Source organism: Staurois parvus, unplaced genomic scaffold (assembly GCF_062004578.1).
Source record: "Staurois parvus isolate SC_StPar_1 unplaced genomic scaffold, SC_StPar_1.0 ptg000298l, whole genome shotgun sequence".
NCBI lineage: Eukaryota > Metazoa > Chordata > Amphibia > Anura > Ranidae > Staurois > Staurois parvus.
The window spans coordinates 9,555,561-9,572,149 of NW_028318094.1; positions in this window are offsets into that span (position 1 = coordinate 9,555,561).

Below are 16,589 nucleotides of genomic sequence, written 5' to 3' on the forward strand. Positions count from 1 at the left end.
CTTTCTCCTTAGCACTCCATCTTCCACCTGACTCCGCATGGGCAGTCCACCACTCTACCAGGGCCTCCAAACCTAGTATTGACTCCCATGAACATGCAGATTAGGTCTCCTCCCCTTCCTGCTTACCGACTTCTGGAAGGTTCTATGGTCCTCCAGCATCAGGAGGAAGCGATAGAGCCACAACCTGTTGAGTCATCCAGCTGATCTGCAATAACTTGACCATAATTAATTTACCTACGATACACTACACTATTCTAGTAGCACACTAGAGGTTGCTACAGGAGCAAGAGCCGCATAAGGCAATGCCTCCTCTGTAGTGCTGGCTCCTGTCCCATGCAGAGTGATACCAACTGCGCTCCACCTCTTATCCTGGCTAGCGGTCTCCAGAGTGGTGCCAGCAGCAGAAAAGAAGAGATCTTCAGGTTAGTGTAAAGCAATACACTGGGCAGAATAGTATAGGGCTGCTTTCATACTGATGTTTTATGTTTTACCCCCACCGTGGGTGCAGTGCAGTGTACATGCGGCTTTCCTGCGGGTTTGCTGCGCTGAGCTTAGACTTCCATTATATCCTGCAGGTGTGGTGCACTTTCTGAAAACGCACCAAAGCTCTTGAATGCAGGAGTTTTGGTGCGCTTTCAGAAAGTGCACCACACCTGCAGGATATAATACTGTAGAAGTCTATGGCAAAGCTAACCAAGGAAAATCACAGATGCACTGCACTGCACCCACGCAGCAGGTAAACCGTAGCACATCAGTGTGAAAGGAGCCTTATAGGGGGCTCAGAACAGTAAGGGTTCATTTACATTTGTAGTTTGGGGGGTGGTAAAGCTCCATAGTTAAGACATGTTTTAACCACCCCCACCACAACTGCACCCCATTATGCTGCAGTGGCCAGGAGTGTACACATGTCACAGCCACAGCAGGAGTTATACACCCTGTCATGGTTGGTGGGTGTAGCACCTGCCAAGCATAACCCATTCAAGTGAATGATGGAGCTCTGTAAGTGCCCTGCAACCTTGGGCAGTACAGAAAACAATGGGTTAAAGCAGGCAGCGTTGTGTTGCTTTCTCACCACCTGCTTTAACCCCTTGGACCCCACAGAAGTGTGCAGTTGCAGGACGTTTGCAGAGTGGCTCCATTTACTTTAATGGGTTGATAGTCAGTCGGTAGCACCCACCAAAAGCAACAGGGGGTTTAATTCCTGCTGCGGTGTGTGTACACTTTTGGTTGCTGCCTTAGCAGCTAAAGAGGGTAGGGATTGGGGGCAGTAAAACCACTACTCAACCTAGCCCTAAGGGTACCACTGCCAAATGCAGCTAAGGGCTCATTCACCAGTGTAGAAGGCACTGCTGTTCCTCAGAAAATAAATCCCAGTGTGTTTGATAGGTGGTGAGTAGGCCATAAGTTGCCTCCTCACCACCATATTTAAACCCATGATTGCAATGCATGCGATTATGATAGGGCAGTACGGTAACTAGAGGTTTAAATCAGATGTGAGGAGGCGCCACTGTGCGCAGTGATCTTTGACCTCTCCCATGTTGTTCAGGTAGATATCCACCTCTTTAAGGACTCATGTACACTGCAGATGATAAACTCACATTTAGGAGCTGTTCAGTGTTTTTTTCAGCAGCCCCTGAACTCACCCTAATGTTTTCCTGTGTCCATGTACACATCTTCATTTACAGGCAGTTGAGTTTACAGTCGTTTTTTTGAATGCAACAAACTTGCGTTCAGACGTCGATGTTATCAGCGTTTCAAACGCAAAACGCTTGTAAATGCAGCTAAACGCGGCAAATCGCGTTTATAAGCGTTTGCGTTTGAAATTTTTTTTTAACTCTTCCAGTTCCCAATGCTGTCCAGAGCCTTTTTTCATCATGAAAAATGCATGCAAAGAGTTTTCAAGGTGCTCAGATGGACAAAACACTGAACACAGGATGTTCCTACCAAGCTTGTCACACATTGTCACACATGACCAATTCACACCTCAGACCTCTCCCACCCTTAGAAACAAAAGATATGTTAATGCCCATTCACACCTCAAATTCCTCATGAAGACCTCCTGCCAGGTGACCTTAATGACTCACTCCACCAGACACCTTCCCACCCTTGGAAACAAAAGAAATGTTAATGAGCAACTCACACCTAAGCTAATGTCAACACATACTGCTGTCTCTGCTTCTACTGTGTGTATTTCTCTGAAACAGTCTGAAATAGTTAATAATTTACCACTTTTCAGTGCATTCTGGGCATTTGGGAGGTTCTCCTGTGCTTATCTTTAAAAAACGTTTCTAAACGCAAAAGCGTTATGCAAACATGGCTAAACAGATGTTTTTTAACCTACGTTTTGCAGCAGTTTCCATTGTTCAGAAACGTCCCTATCCCTGCGTTAGAGGAAGGGCTGTTTGTGTTGTGTGCTGCCTCATTGAGCCAGTGAGCTTATTTGATGACTTTCTACATTGGATTGTTTGAATCCCCAGGAATCTCAGCATCTCTCCAAGGGCTCCTCATGTGCGGCAGCCCTTGTTAATCCTCTAAAAAATAATTTGTGGTGGATCATTTTTCAGAGAGTGTTTGATAGATCCCCTCAGATCCGTTCTGGTGTCCTCAGAGAAAGAATGGTGCAGTTTTAAAAACCCCAGGACCACTACACTAGGTTGCATGGAAGGAAAAACTGTATAATCGATGGAGGTAAGTGCAGCAGGGATTGGGGGTGCTGGAAAGGTGTAGGGTGTTTGTTCACTTTTATAATTTTTTCTGAAAAGGTGGAGTATCCCTTTAAAGTGATTGTAAAGACAAATTTTAAAATGAAAATAACATAAATGCTGTACTTACCTGCTCTGTGCAATGGTATTTCACAGAGTGGTCCCTTACCTCCTTTTCTGGAGTCCCTGGCAGCCCTCCATCCTCCTACCCCTCAGCAAGCTATGTGCTATGAGGGCACCTGTGCGGTTGCGCTCCCGGGCTGTGTGGGTCCTAAGACACACAGTGTGGTTTGGCCACAACCCCACTCCTTCCTCCCAGAATTTGACTTACAGCAGCAGAAGCTTATGGTTCCTGGTGTTCTCAGTTTCTCCAGGGAGACAAGGAAGAGAGAGCAGCAACCCTGCAGACGGGACAGTGCTGGATCGGTGGAGTCAGGTAAGTGTTTAGGGATGGGGGTGGGGGAGCAAGTAGTGGGGAATTCTTTACCTTAATGCATAGAATGGTTTAAGAAAAAACAAAAAAAACAACAAACAAGCATTTTTTTTTCCTTTAAGCCTTACAGCCTAATAAGTGTCTACATACATTGAAAGCAAATAATCATAAAACAGGAAACAAGCTGAAACAAGCTTCCTTCCTGCTGTTTCTCCTACTAGACTAAAAGAATAAACACCTTTACACAAGTGCACTTACTATATATTTAGGATAAGTGCGCTTTAAACTAATAATAAATTTGCCCCTTTGCACTGACCTAACCCATATCCCCCTCCATAGATGTGTACTTACTTATCCTTCAGTCTCTACCCCATAATATTACTTTCCAAATTAGGAGTAGGTACTACAAGGTGCTTCTTGGTAACATTTCAATGAGAAGTGACACCAAGTGCTGCAAAGAAAAAGTCTCAAGGTCTAGAAACAATGTGTGGTCCGGGAGTCCCCAATCAAAAATCCAATAACAAACCAAACTAAAATAATTATTTATTGACTCAACCAGGACTCTGAGGTTTTTGGTTATTGTATTAATCTAAGCATAAATTAGTAAGCAGATGGTCAAGAAACTCATAAACGACTTATTTAATGAAAATATCATTAAAAACATGAAAAAACAAAACAGAAAACACCACACTCCACAGATCTCACATTGTTCTCCCTTGTAGATTTGGTGGATATAATTGGACACTGAGAACATCAGTATTGTCTCATGATGACCAGTGCAACTCCACATTTGAAATTCCAGAGTACAGAGAGTAAAGTCCTCATTAAAACCACATGCCGATGACACAACAGATCACCGGTAAATGCAGTTGCCGGTTATTGGCTGCACTTTCCTCACACTGTCACAGCGTGAGGAAAGTACTGCCGATAACCGGCAATTGTCAGAGGATGTATCGGCACCGATCATCGGCACCCTGACGATCAGTGCCCAGCAGTGCTGCCTATCAGTGCTGCCCAGCAGTGCCACCCATCAGTGCTGCCAAGTAGTGCCACCCATCAGTGCCCAGCAGTGCCACCAGTCAGTGCCCAGCAGTGCTGCCAGCCAGTGCCACCCATCAGTGCTGCCTATCATTGCCCATCATTGTTGCATATCAGTTCCAGCTCATCAGTGCTGCCTATCAGTGCCACCTATCAATGCTGCCTATCAGTGCTCATCAGTGCTGCCATCCGTGCCACCTCATCAGTGCCGCCTACCAGTGCCCATCAGTGCCGCCTATCAGTGCCCATCAGTGCAGCCTCATCAACGCACATCAGTAAAGGAGACAAATTACCTGCTTGCAAAATTTTATAATGGAAACAAAGAAAAACTTTTTCAAAATGTTTGCTATTTTTTTGTTTATAGCACAAAGAATAAAACACCCAGCGGTGAGTAAATACCACCAAAAGAAAGCTCTATTTGTGTGAAATAAATGATACAAATTTCATATGAGTGCAGTGTTGCGTGACTGTGCAATTGTCATTCAAAATGCGACAGCGCTGAAACCTGAAAATTGGCCTGGGCATGAAGGGGGTATAAATGCCTGGTAGGTAAGTGGTTAAAGGAATAGTCCTTATATCGCAACTTGATGCTTTTCAAAATAAAGGATATATTGCAAAGGAAAAGTATTATGTAGAAGTTTTATGCAGTCCAGAGGAGGAAATTCTTGGAATGCTCATAATCAATATTAACCTCCCTCTTGCACTGTGAAAATAGCCCAGTAAGTCCTAAAAAGGACATTGGGAAGCCCAAATGAAGGACCAGACCAGATGTAGTCCAGAGGAAGAAACAAACTGTAATAGCGAAGATAATGGTAGCCGTCACCTCCCTCTGGTGCCCCATAATTTAAGGGTACCGTCCCAGGGAGGGTTCAGATGAACAGGACCTCCCTCTTACATTCTTAGAGTCTGTCTTCTTATGGTAACCAACAGGGCATAGTGGTGGAATGAGCAACAATTCCTTTCTGCATAATAGTGCATGGGTTCCTTAGGATATAGGCAGTTCAAGGTATCGGAGCAGGGTCAAAATAAAGTATTTGATACTTATCATGCTGCAGCCATGAGTGTCCTCAGTGAATCTGGGAGTGTGGAGGTGCCCTTCCTTAACGGTTCTGCCAGTATCACCGGCTGCCTCAGAGGTAGGCTTGGGTTTGTTTAAGACACCAAAGGAGCAAAATGTGGACAACTGCAGCAAGTAGTTACTGACTTTTACAAATGTTGGGTGAAGGACTGCCCAAGTATATACAGTACCATAATGCAGTGTGGGGCCTAAAAAGTGGCACAATATCTAAACAGGGATCTATATACTGCAGGTGCCCCTGTGTTTAGGGGGCTCTAGGCAGGACCAAAGATCATTTTTTCCCTGGGGTTCTCAGTCTTGGGCACCTAGAGTAGAATAATGAGGTGTTGCGCTCAGTGGGAGAAGCTTTTAACCTGAGCACGTACTCACTGTGTACACAGTAACATATGGCATAGTCAGGGGCATACATACAGGGGTCACAGGGGTTGCAATGCCTCCTGTACACCTGGATAGGAGGTGAGGCGGCATACATCTAACTCCTGCTGCCCCGGGCTCCTGTGTAGCCACAGTGCTGCCGGGTTCCCCCCTCCCCTCTCCCGCCAGCTGCTATAGGGGATGTGCCATTTACTGGCCCCTTCCTTGTCTTAACCTCTTGATGCCGATGTAACACAAATAAGGAGCCTCACAGGACTGGGCTTCTTTTCGTGGAGCCACATATTTGCATACTTTCGCCACACGGCACGCTCCCAGCACAAAGACTGCGGTGTCATTGAGAGCACCGGGTCCCGTTCTAACGAGTGGGACCCGGGACTCCCAATTCCGGGTCACATGATCGCTGTGATAGCCTCTGATTGGCTATCACAGTGATCAGTCACTGTACAGCCCGCTTGTTTTTTTTTTCTATCTATGAATGGAGGAGAGAGATACATTGTATCTCTCTAACTCCTGGCATAGCGGGAAAAAAATGTTTGTAAGAAAAAAAGATAAATAAATAAATATGAAAAAAATAAAGAAAAAATACCTAGATCAAGGTTTGATATAGTTCAGTGCCAGGGTAAGTGTTTGGGTCAAGGTCAGGGTCAAAAGTCAGGATTTTAAAAAAAACATTGGTATCAGTGTCAGTTAGTGTGCGTGTCAGTGTGTTTTAGGTAACAAAAAACAAAAACAAAATGCGCACTATTGTTTCTGGGCTGTACTACGGGTACAAACAACAAATAACATACACATATATGGTATCGCTGTGATCATCAAGAGATGGAGAATTTATTTTGGGTTGTTCTTTGGTGGTAGGTTATGGTAGTAACAAGAAACACACAGCTAAATAAAAAATATATATTTTTTTTACTATTTTGGGCCAGTTTCCTTTGATAATAAAAAAAAAACAGGAGATATTCATTACCATTTACCACCAAATGAAAGCCTAATTTGTCCTGAAAAAAACGCGGTATAATTCACCTGAAGGTACAAAGTAGTTGTGATGGTATGTACGGTTTTACTAACATGTCAACATTGCAAAATTATGCTTAGGCATTTAGATTTGCTTTACCCTTAGGTGTGAAGGGGTTAATGAATAGAGTCAGTTATCCCTACCGATTGTTTATTCATAACTGAGGCATAATAAACTGTGTTACTACGTTTCAGTTTATGAATGAACGGGAAGTCCTGTACAGAACTATTCCTGTCCATTCATTCTGTACAACTATGGCTGCAGAGAAGGAGATTGAGTGCTGTGTACCTAATCTCCTTTCTCTGTCTCAAAGGTGAAACAGAAGTCTGTTTAGACCCCTGATATTACACCAAAGCCCCCAAACGTGGCTCCTAAAAATGATAAAATATGCTAAAAAATAAAATTGTAAACATAAATAAAATAGAGCTAGAATGTACCTCACCACACATGCATGGCAGATAGTGGCCATTTTGGATGTGGGCATGTGCAGAGATCTCAAAGTACAACACTGTTATTAAAGTGGAGCTCCACCCAGAAGGGCAAGTTACGCTTTAAGCCTTTGTCCCCCGCTCCCCATTAAGGATTGGCACCTTTGGGGAGCGGGGGGGTACCCAAATTTGACAGGTACCCGCTCCCACTTCCGCTGTGATTGCCTAGGCCACGGGTAGGAAACCTGCGGCTCTCCAGCTGTTGCAGGACTACAAGTTCCATCATGCCTCTGCAAGTCATATCTGTAACTGTCAATTTTGAAATGTCTCATGGGAAATGTAGTTCCACAACAGCTAGAGAGCTGCAGGTTGCCTACCCCTGGCCTAGACAATCGGAAGTGGAAATGGGAAGTTCTCCCTCCCCATAGTCTTCCCTCCCCATAGTCTTCTGTCCTCCCTCCCCGTAGACTTCTGTGACACATGACAGGTCCAAGAAGACTATGGACCATTCACAAAGTGCAGCACTACTCACGCATGCACAGTGGGCACCCGGTTGTGAAGCCGCAAGCTGTCACAGCCGGGTGCCCACACTGAAGATGCCGGCATCGGGGAGAGAAGATGGCTGGTGAAACCAGCGGTGATGAGGACACCGCTGGACTGAGGGACAGGTAAGTGGCTGTATTTTAAAAGTCAGCAGCTACAGACTTTTTTTTTCTGGTGGAACTCCGCTTTAACTTCTGGATCTTGTAAGTGCAATTTTAATCATTTAGATTTTTTTTATTTACTCTTTACTTGTCTGGTTGGAACCTATTGTGAGTATGAGATTAATGCTGGAGAGTGAGTGGGTTACCCATTGTGATATACCTGGATGATTAGAGGTGGAGAGTGAGGGGTGACTACTCATAGCAAGCCTGGATGGTTGCAGAAGCCAGAGGGATATTCAACATCACGCTGTTCTTCTCCGCTTTGTAATCTGAGGGTCAAGCTAATCTGGTAAACTCCAATTGAGCACTGTGTGTGGTGAAGCACCTGCATGGATAAAAGTTCAACATCACTTATTGCTGGCATTAGAGAGGAACCTTGGAGCTGGTATTTTTTTCATTCACTTGGATCTGGAACTTCTTTTGAATGAAATTCTTTACATATGTTTATTTTCACTTTTAAATGATGTTGACGTCTTTTGATGTGACATGTTTATTTTGAAGAGGTAATATCTTTTTATATTCACATATTTATATTAGCACATGATATATATTACAAATATTGAACACTTTTTTTCTTTACCTTGAAGAGGTAATATCTAGCTGTGCACTTGAATGTAAAAAGTTTATTTTTCCATTTTTTTTAAATTCACATATTTATATTAGCACAGGCTATACTATAAATATTGCATATGTGTTTTTTATTTATGCGCTGCACTATTTGTGATTAAATAAAATAAAATGGTAAAACATGTTAAAAAAATAACAAAAATAAAAATTACTGACACCAGTGGTGGAACTATAAGGGTTGCAATGGTTGCACTTGAGACTGGACCCTGGCATTACACCACTGTGGGTGCGGCCCAGCAGGGGGTCAGGGGGGCCCTTCATGGTTCTTGCACTGGAGCCCTGAAAGTTCATCTTACGCCTCTGGGCACAGTCCTTTGTAACCACAAAATATGCCTTAACCACTTGCCCACCTGAGGATTTACCCCCCTTCCTGACCAGGCCATTTTTTGCATTACAGCACTGCATTACTTTAACTGACAACTGCGCAGTCATGCAACACTGCACCCAAATGCAATCTATGTCCTTTTTTGCCACAAATTGAGCTTTCTTTCGGTGGTATTTGATTGCCTGTGCGTTTTTTATTTTTTGCACTGTAAAAAAGAAACAACAATTTTGAGAAAAAAAACAGTATTTTTTACTTTTTGCTAGTAAAAAAAAAATCAAAATCAAATTTCATCATAAACTTACACCAAAATGTATTCTGCTACATGTCTTTGCTAAAAAAAAAAATCCCAATACGTGTAAATTAATTGGTTTGCATGAAAGTTATAGCATTTACAAATGGCGGTATATATATTGGGATTTTTTTTTTTTTTCATTTTTACTAGAACTGGCGGTGATCAGTGACTTATAGCGGGACTGCGGGACTGTGGCTAACATTCTGACACTGGGGGGAACTGACTTGGTGTCAATGACATCCCTAGTGACACCAATAAAGTGAACAGGGCTAAAAAAAGCACTGACACTGTACTAATGGCACTGGGCAGGAAGGGGTTAACATGAGGGGCAATCAAAGGGTTAACTGTGTGCTGGGAGTGTTTTACTAGGGGGCAGGATGTGTGTGATTCACTGTAATCACACTGCTGTGGATGGCTGTGCTGAGCTGACAGGGAGGAGGACTGTTGGTAAACAAAACAGTGCTCCTCCTCATCAGAGATCCTTGGAAATCACTGGGCGCCAGTGAGTAATTACAGGCCGGGGTCCGGTGATTGATAGCTGTGGCCGCAAATGGCGGCGTGGGTAGGACGCACGCCCCCCTACCCAGAAATGCACAATCAAGTATATATACGTGATTTTGCGCACCGCTTCCGCCCTGTAGCAGTATTTCACGCTATTAATTACAGTGTCATAAGTGAGAGTCAAACAGACTCGTCCTGTATATACCCCTGGAGGGGGTAGAGCTCTACTGGTGACAGTTTTATAAACAGCAAGCAAGTTTTAACACAAATAAGGCCACATGTACCCTGTATTCTTTAGACACCTTTTTTCCTTACAGGAGAAAAGCAGCAGAAAAATGTAGTAAAAGTCACATTTTGCATGAGCATTTATGCACGTTCATGCATTTGGTGTTAATGCATTCTATTTGCCAGAATAATATTCCCGCCATTAGAATGTATTAATGTGCAAACACATATGAATTTGCATATCAGAACACAAGCATTTTTTTTTCTGCCTGTAAACACCCATGCCTCTAAACTCCTGTAAATGCCTATAGTGTGCATGTACACATAGGTTAACATGAAGGGGTGTTTAGAGGCAAACAAAAAAAAAGTAAAACACCTTTAAAACAAATGTTTTTGAGCTTGAGGGTCAGTTCACACTATAGAAATGCAGTCCAGATGCGTACCGTATTTGTGTTTTGACACGTTCTGGTGCATTCTCGATTTTTTCCACTCTCTTTTTCTTAATAGGGACATGTGTTCCAGTGCATTTTTGGTGCGTTTTACCGTGTTCCAGCGCAGAAAAAATGCAGCATGCTCTACGTTTTTTTCTGCAACTAGAACGCACTGGAACTGCAAGCATTGATGTGAACCATGACATTGACAACCATATAACCTACTTCCTGTGCATTTTGGATGCAGAAAAAAAGCAACTGAAACGCATATAGTGTGAACTGGCCCTTAGTGTTCATGAGGCCTTAGGGTAGTCAAACCATCCCAACACTGATGTTTTGCAAGTCTGCTCCAGGAGGTGATCAGTCTTTTAAAACACTGTCCTAACTCTCTCTGCTGCCTGACCTAAAGCTGCTGGTCTGGAAAAAGGGTCAGCAAGGTGGGCCACAGACCCCAGACTTCTCTTCCCTGATTACTTTGATGATTTCCAGAGGGCAGAGCAATATGTGGAGGTGCAATATAGGCTCTCTGATGGGTCTGATTGTTTCCTCCTAAGCACAGAGCCCACTCCTAAATCTTCTGCACCTGTCCTCTCTCCTCATGGGTTGTGCGGGCAGGGCTCATATGGCCAATCAGAATCTTGCCTCTCCTCTCTCCTGGTGGCCTGCCAATCCCTATCAAACTAAAAAGGAGAAGTTCCTGCGGCATGGCCAAGATGATTCTTGAGCTGTGTTGCCCCCATTTTAAAGGACCACAAGCCAGCCAACCTCTACTGCACCTGTACAATGGATAGACACTCTGGGGGGCATTGCTCCCCAATATTGTCCCATCATTACCTGCTTTCCTGGCTGTGCACATGCCATTCAACAATACTGTATGCTCTTATGTTGTTGGTACCAATCAGGAATTAGCAATGCCTACTCTTAAAGAGAACCTTCAGCTTATCCCCCTTCCTTTTTTTTTCTTTACCCCCCTCTCTTACTTGTTGGTGCTGTAGGCACAGTACAGATACTCACCTAGCCACCAGAGCCAGCATTGTTCCACTTACATCATTCTGTCAACAGACACAGCTCTGTCCCATGCCGCCATCTTATTTTGTAATGTTTATGAGAGTCTTAGAGAGTCTTCGAGAGTCCAAACATTTTTTTGGGTAAAAAAAAGCTAAAAAAACGCTAATGCAAAAATGCTAAAAAAGCTGAAAAACTCACGTTTTTAACGTGACTTTACACAGCTAATGTTACCAACGTTATCAAAACACCCAGTGTGCATGAGGGCTAATTAATATGTGTTCGGTTTTAAAGGGATGAGGTGGCAACCCTAAGTGCATGTGCTTTTGAAAAGTTCTGCTTGCTACATCTTCAGTGTAATTTGTGAAAACGCACAAAAAAAAACATTCTGTTATGGGCTCCAAAAATAAACCAATGTATTATGCATTTTTATTAGTGCATTTTTTTTACATACGTTTTTATTAAGAGTTAGGCAACAAAAACAGTGCAACCTTTTGAGGTACAAAACATTTAAAAAAAAGGCACATAGTTAATGGACAGTATTATAAATTACATTCATAAAGATATAAATGCAAGTACATGAATGAGGTAGTCAGTACAAAATACAAAACAACCAAGCTGTTTACAGAGACTCAAAGCACTTCAAACCATGAAAGACCATCAATCAAGCAATAGATATCGATATGTTTTCCAACCATCCCATTTTCTGTTAAATAAGTGCATCCTATCTAGCAACGTATAGTGGATATGTTCCATAAGCATAACCATATCGACTCTCCGCAAAATCGAGGCCAATGGAACTGTCAGTGATTTCCAGTGAAGGGCAATGGAGGACACACAAATCTTGTGGATTAGCCTCATTTCATTGACTGGAATCTCCAATATAGGAGCACCCAATAAACAGATTTGCAGAGACATAGTTATTGGAGTATCGGCCAAGGCAGAGGCCGATACTCAAGCAGATCAAGGAGAGACCAGGACAAGCCCAAAACGTGTGCACAAGGGTACCAGCAAGGCTGCAACCCCGAAAATAGAGTTGCAATGTCCTTGGAAACATGATATGCAGTCTAGAGGGGATTAGTACATTTTTTTTGTCCATCTTTCCCAAGTGACTGAGGGGGGAAAGTCCGTTTTTTTTTTTTTTCCAGGTGGCTGAGGGTGGAAAATGCATGTAAAATGTATTATGCGCAGCGTTAAAATGCAACACAACACATGAAAAACTCAATAAAAATGCGATATGCGGTTTCAAAAAACATATATATCGCATTTTACAATGCACAATGTTAACTCTTAGGGTTCATGTACACTGCAGCTGATAAACTCACATTTAGGAGCTGTTCAGCGTTTTTTTTCAGCAGCCCCTGAACTCACCCTAATGTTTTCCTATGTGTCCATGTACACATCTTCGTTTACAGTCGTTTACAGGCATTTGAGTTTACAATCGTTTTTTTGAATGCAGGAAACCCGATCAGTGTGCTTACAGTGAAGCACATCCCCTGTCCCCTAGTAAAACACTCCCCAGGGGCGGACTGACCATTTGGAAACTCGGGCACTGCCCGAGGGCCCGGGGTCAGTAGGGGGCCCCATGAGATGCCCCTGGTACCTTTTTCATAGGCTTTTGGAGATTGGGCAAGGACACAGGGGCCCCATGATCCCCTGTTGCCCGGGGGCCCCATGAGTTGTCAGTCCGCCCCTGACACTTCCTACACACAGTTGACCTTTTGATCGCCCCTCACATTAACCCCTTCCTGCCCAGTGTTATTAGAACAGTGTCAGTGCTGTTTTTTAGCACTGATCACTGTATTGGTGTCACTGGGGATGTTAGTGACACCAAGTTAGTTCCCCCCCAGTGACAGAATGCCTGTCGCAGTCCCGCAGTCTCATTAAAAGTCGCTGATCGCCACCATTACTAGTAGGGGAAAAAGAAAACTGTGAAAGGAGCCCTAGCTTGTTTTAGTTTAACACATTGAACACAATAAAATAAACATTCCCCAGTAAAATATTTGTTAAAACCCCAACATTTGCAGTTTACAACTTTCTATGCTGACAGCTCCTGCTCTGTATTCGGGGACACGTGCCTGCACCCAAATAGATGTTAAATTGGGAACAGCGGCTGACTGTGCAGCCGCTGCATCCTAAGGGCTCTTTCACAAGGACGTTCTGTATGTCCGTTTTCGGAAAAAAAACGTACACCCATGTCCATATTTCTATGGACTAGCAGATGTAAATCTGTTTACATCCGTTAATGTCCGCATCTGTTGACATCTGCTTTTTTGAACGGAAGAAAACCCTATTTTTCTTCCGTAAAAAACCCCGGAATGGACAAAAAATGGATATAAACGGATGAAAAACTGATGTAAACGGACATACGGTCCGTTTTTGCAATGGTAAAGAATGTAAAAAAAGGATGTAAACTGTTCCATTTTTTTCTTGGAAAAAACATGACAACTGATGAAAAAAACAGAACACTCGTGTGAAAGGAAACGAATAGGACTGTCTGCATGCGGATGGACAGAACGCCTGTGCATACCCATGCGGGCAAACATGGCCCTCAAATGGTTGTACAGTTAAGCGGTAGTAAGCTCTGCCTTTTCATTTGTATCTACGGGCAGGACTTTTTTTCAGCGGGAACGCAGGGGAACGGAGTTGTGGCACCTCCAGCACTAAATGTTTGTAACGGCAAGGGGTGCTGGGGAGTGCTGGAAGGTCCATTAATGCTGGGGGATCTATTGTCACTGGAGGGGATCCTATTTTTGCATGGAGGTATATTGTTGCTGGTGGGGGGATATATTGTTGCTGGGGGGTTTTATGTTGCTGGGGGTCAATTGTTGCTTAGAGGGATGTAATGTTGAGGGAGCGGTCTTCTGTTGCTGGCTGCTGGAGGGTCTATTAGTATTGGCTGCTGGGACGTGTGTTGTTGTTGCAGGGGGTTTATTTTGTTATGGGGGGTCCATTGATGCGGGGGGGAGGAGTCTAAAAGGGGTGGTACTGGGAGGTGAGTAGGGGTGAAACCAAGGGACGGTGCTCAGAGGTGCTTAGGGGACGAGACAAGGGGTGAGTTAGAGGGCACAGTTCCTGCACCTTTTCTCTGAGAAAAGAAGTCCTGCCTACAGGCAAGCCTATAATAAACGCGTGATGGAGATATTCACACTGGAAGCAACTGGTGACGCCACTGGCGCATGAATTGACGGCACACTAAGTATGCCGTCAATTCAGAATGTTGTGTCATGGCACCTGAGTGCATGTGCGGGAGTGAGGTCATCAGGCCTGGACATTCAAATGGCCTGTCAGTGGTGATGGCGTGCCGGTGGAGGGCTTCACTTTAAGGTAAGTCTGCCATAATGTGCTAATATGTGGTGCATACTAGAAAACTATGGTGTAACCACCCGGGGCCTACATTTCTTGTCTTGCGGGAGTTAACTACTGCTTGAACTCCGTGGCGCAGCGCATATGCGAATATGTGGCCTCTTGGTGGCTGGTGTGCACCCTGCATGCTCCCAGCACATTTACCGAGTGCCTCATGGAAAGGACTGCTACTTGCAGATGGGGGTCTTTCCAATCATGTGACTGTTGTGACAGCCAAACACAGAAGTCACGTGACCCTGAACCTCAACCTGCCTCCCAACATCACAAACCCCTGTAAGGGCCGGGAGGCACCAGAGTCAAGGAGTTAAGTATGTCTGTGTGAGTGAGACCTTATATCGCTGCATAGAGATGTGTACAATACTCTAGGCCAGGGGTGTCAAAGTGGAGACCCTCCAGCTGTTGCCAAACTACAAGTCCCATGAGGCATTGCAAGGCTGATGGTTACAAGCATGACTCCCAATGGCAGACGCATGGTGGGACTTGTAGTTTTAAAACAGCTGGAGGGCCACCAGTTTGACACCCCTGCTCTAGGCTGTACACTGCACCATTCTTTTTCTGCCCACGTGATTGAGCCATAAAATAAAATTGATAACTTTAACATTTATTAACACTTGACGACCGGGCTATAGTCGAATGACAGTTACAGCGCGGTCATCTAGTTTTGGGAGGGCATCATATGACGTCCTCCAGAACTGCACCTTTCGCACCCCCTGGTGAGCTCTGTGATCGCTGTCTGTTGGACACAGCTGATCACATGACATGGTAAAGGGACAACAGCGCCCTTTTACCGTGTGATCAGCTGTATCCAATGACAGCTGATCACAATGTAAATACAGTTGCCGGTTATCAGCTGCACTTTCCTCATGCTGTGACGGAGGAGAGTCGGTAATCGGCAAGTGTATTCAAAAACCCAGAGGCAGTACAGCCCCCACAGTGTCCATCAGTGCTACCAGTCAGCATCTATCAATGCCACTTAACAGTGACCTTCAGTGCTGCCAGTCAGTGCCCATCAGTGCTACCAGTATCCATCAATGCCACTTATCAGTACCCATCAGTGCAGCCTATCAGTGAAAGACAAAAACTACCTGTTTGCTAAACTGTATAAGAGACTAAAGCAGGCCATAGACGGGGAGAAAACCGGCCGTTTTTTTTTTTTTAAAAACAAAAAATCGGTCGTTCAATCAGCCGACATTACCACTATTGGTAAAAAAAGGTCGGCTGATTTTCGTCCGTCTAAGGCAATTATATAGAATATAAGCAGAAGAAGAAACAGAATATGAAGAAGAAATAGAATATGAATAAAAAGGAGAAATAGAATATGCAGAAGAAGAATAAATAGAATATGAATAAAAAGAAGAAATGGAATATGCAGAAGAATAAATAGAATATGAATAAAAAGAAGAAATAGAATATGCAGAAGAAGAATAAATAGAATATGAAGCAGAAGAAGAAATATAATATGAAGAAGAAAAATTGAATACGAATAAAAAGAATAGAATATGCAGAAGAAGAGGAAATAGAATATGAATGAATAGAATATGCAGAAGAAAAAGTTGCAACATTGTATCTATTTGTAGCCATTTTGGATACAGATGTTTCTATTGGGATACAAATAGATACAACGTTGCTATACTTTTAAAGGTCAAATATAATATCGGACTGATTTTCTATTTTTCTTCTTCATATTCTATTTCTTCTTTTTATTCATATTCTATTTCTTCTTCGTCTTGACATTCTATTTCTTTTTCTCTTGATATTCTATTTCTTCATATTCTATTTCTTTTTCTCTTGATATTCTATTTCTTCATATTCTATTTATTTTTCTTCTTCTTATTCATATTCTTTCTTGATATTCTATTTCTTCTTTTTCTTCATATTCTATTTTTTTTTTAAATCAGCAAAAAGGTCGGCCGATTTGTCCATAATTGCCGCACAAATCATCCGAACGACAAAATCGGCCGACGATTTTCCAGCAGGGGCGATTTTTTAAGTCTCAAAATCACGAAAAACGGACAACAAATTTCCCCACTAACAATCCAAATATTGC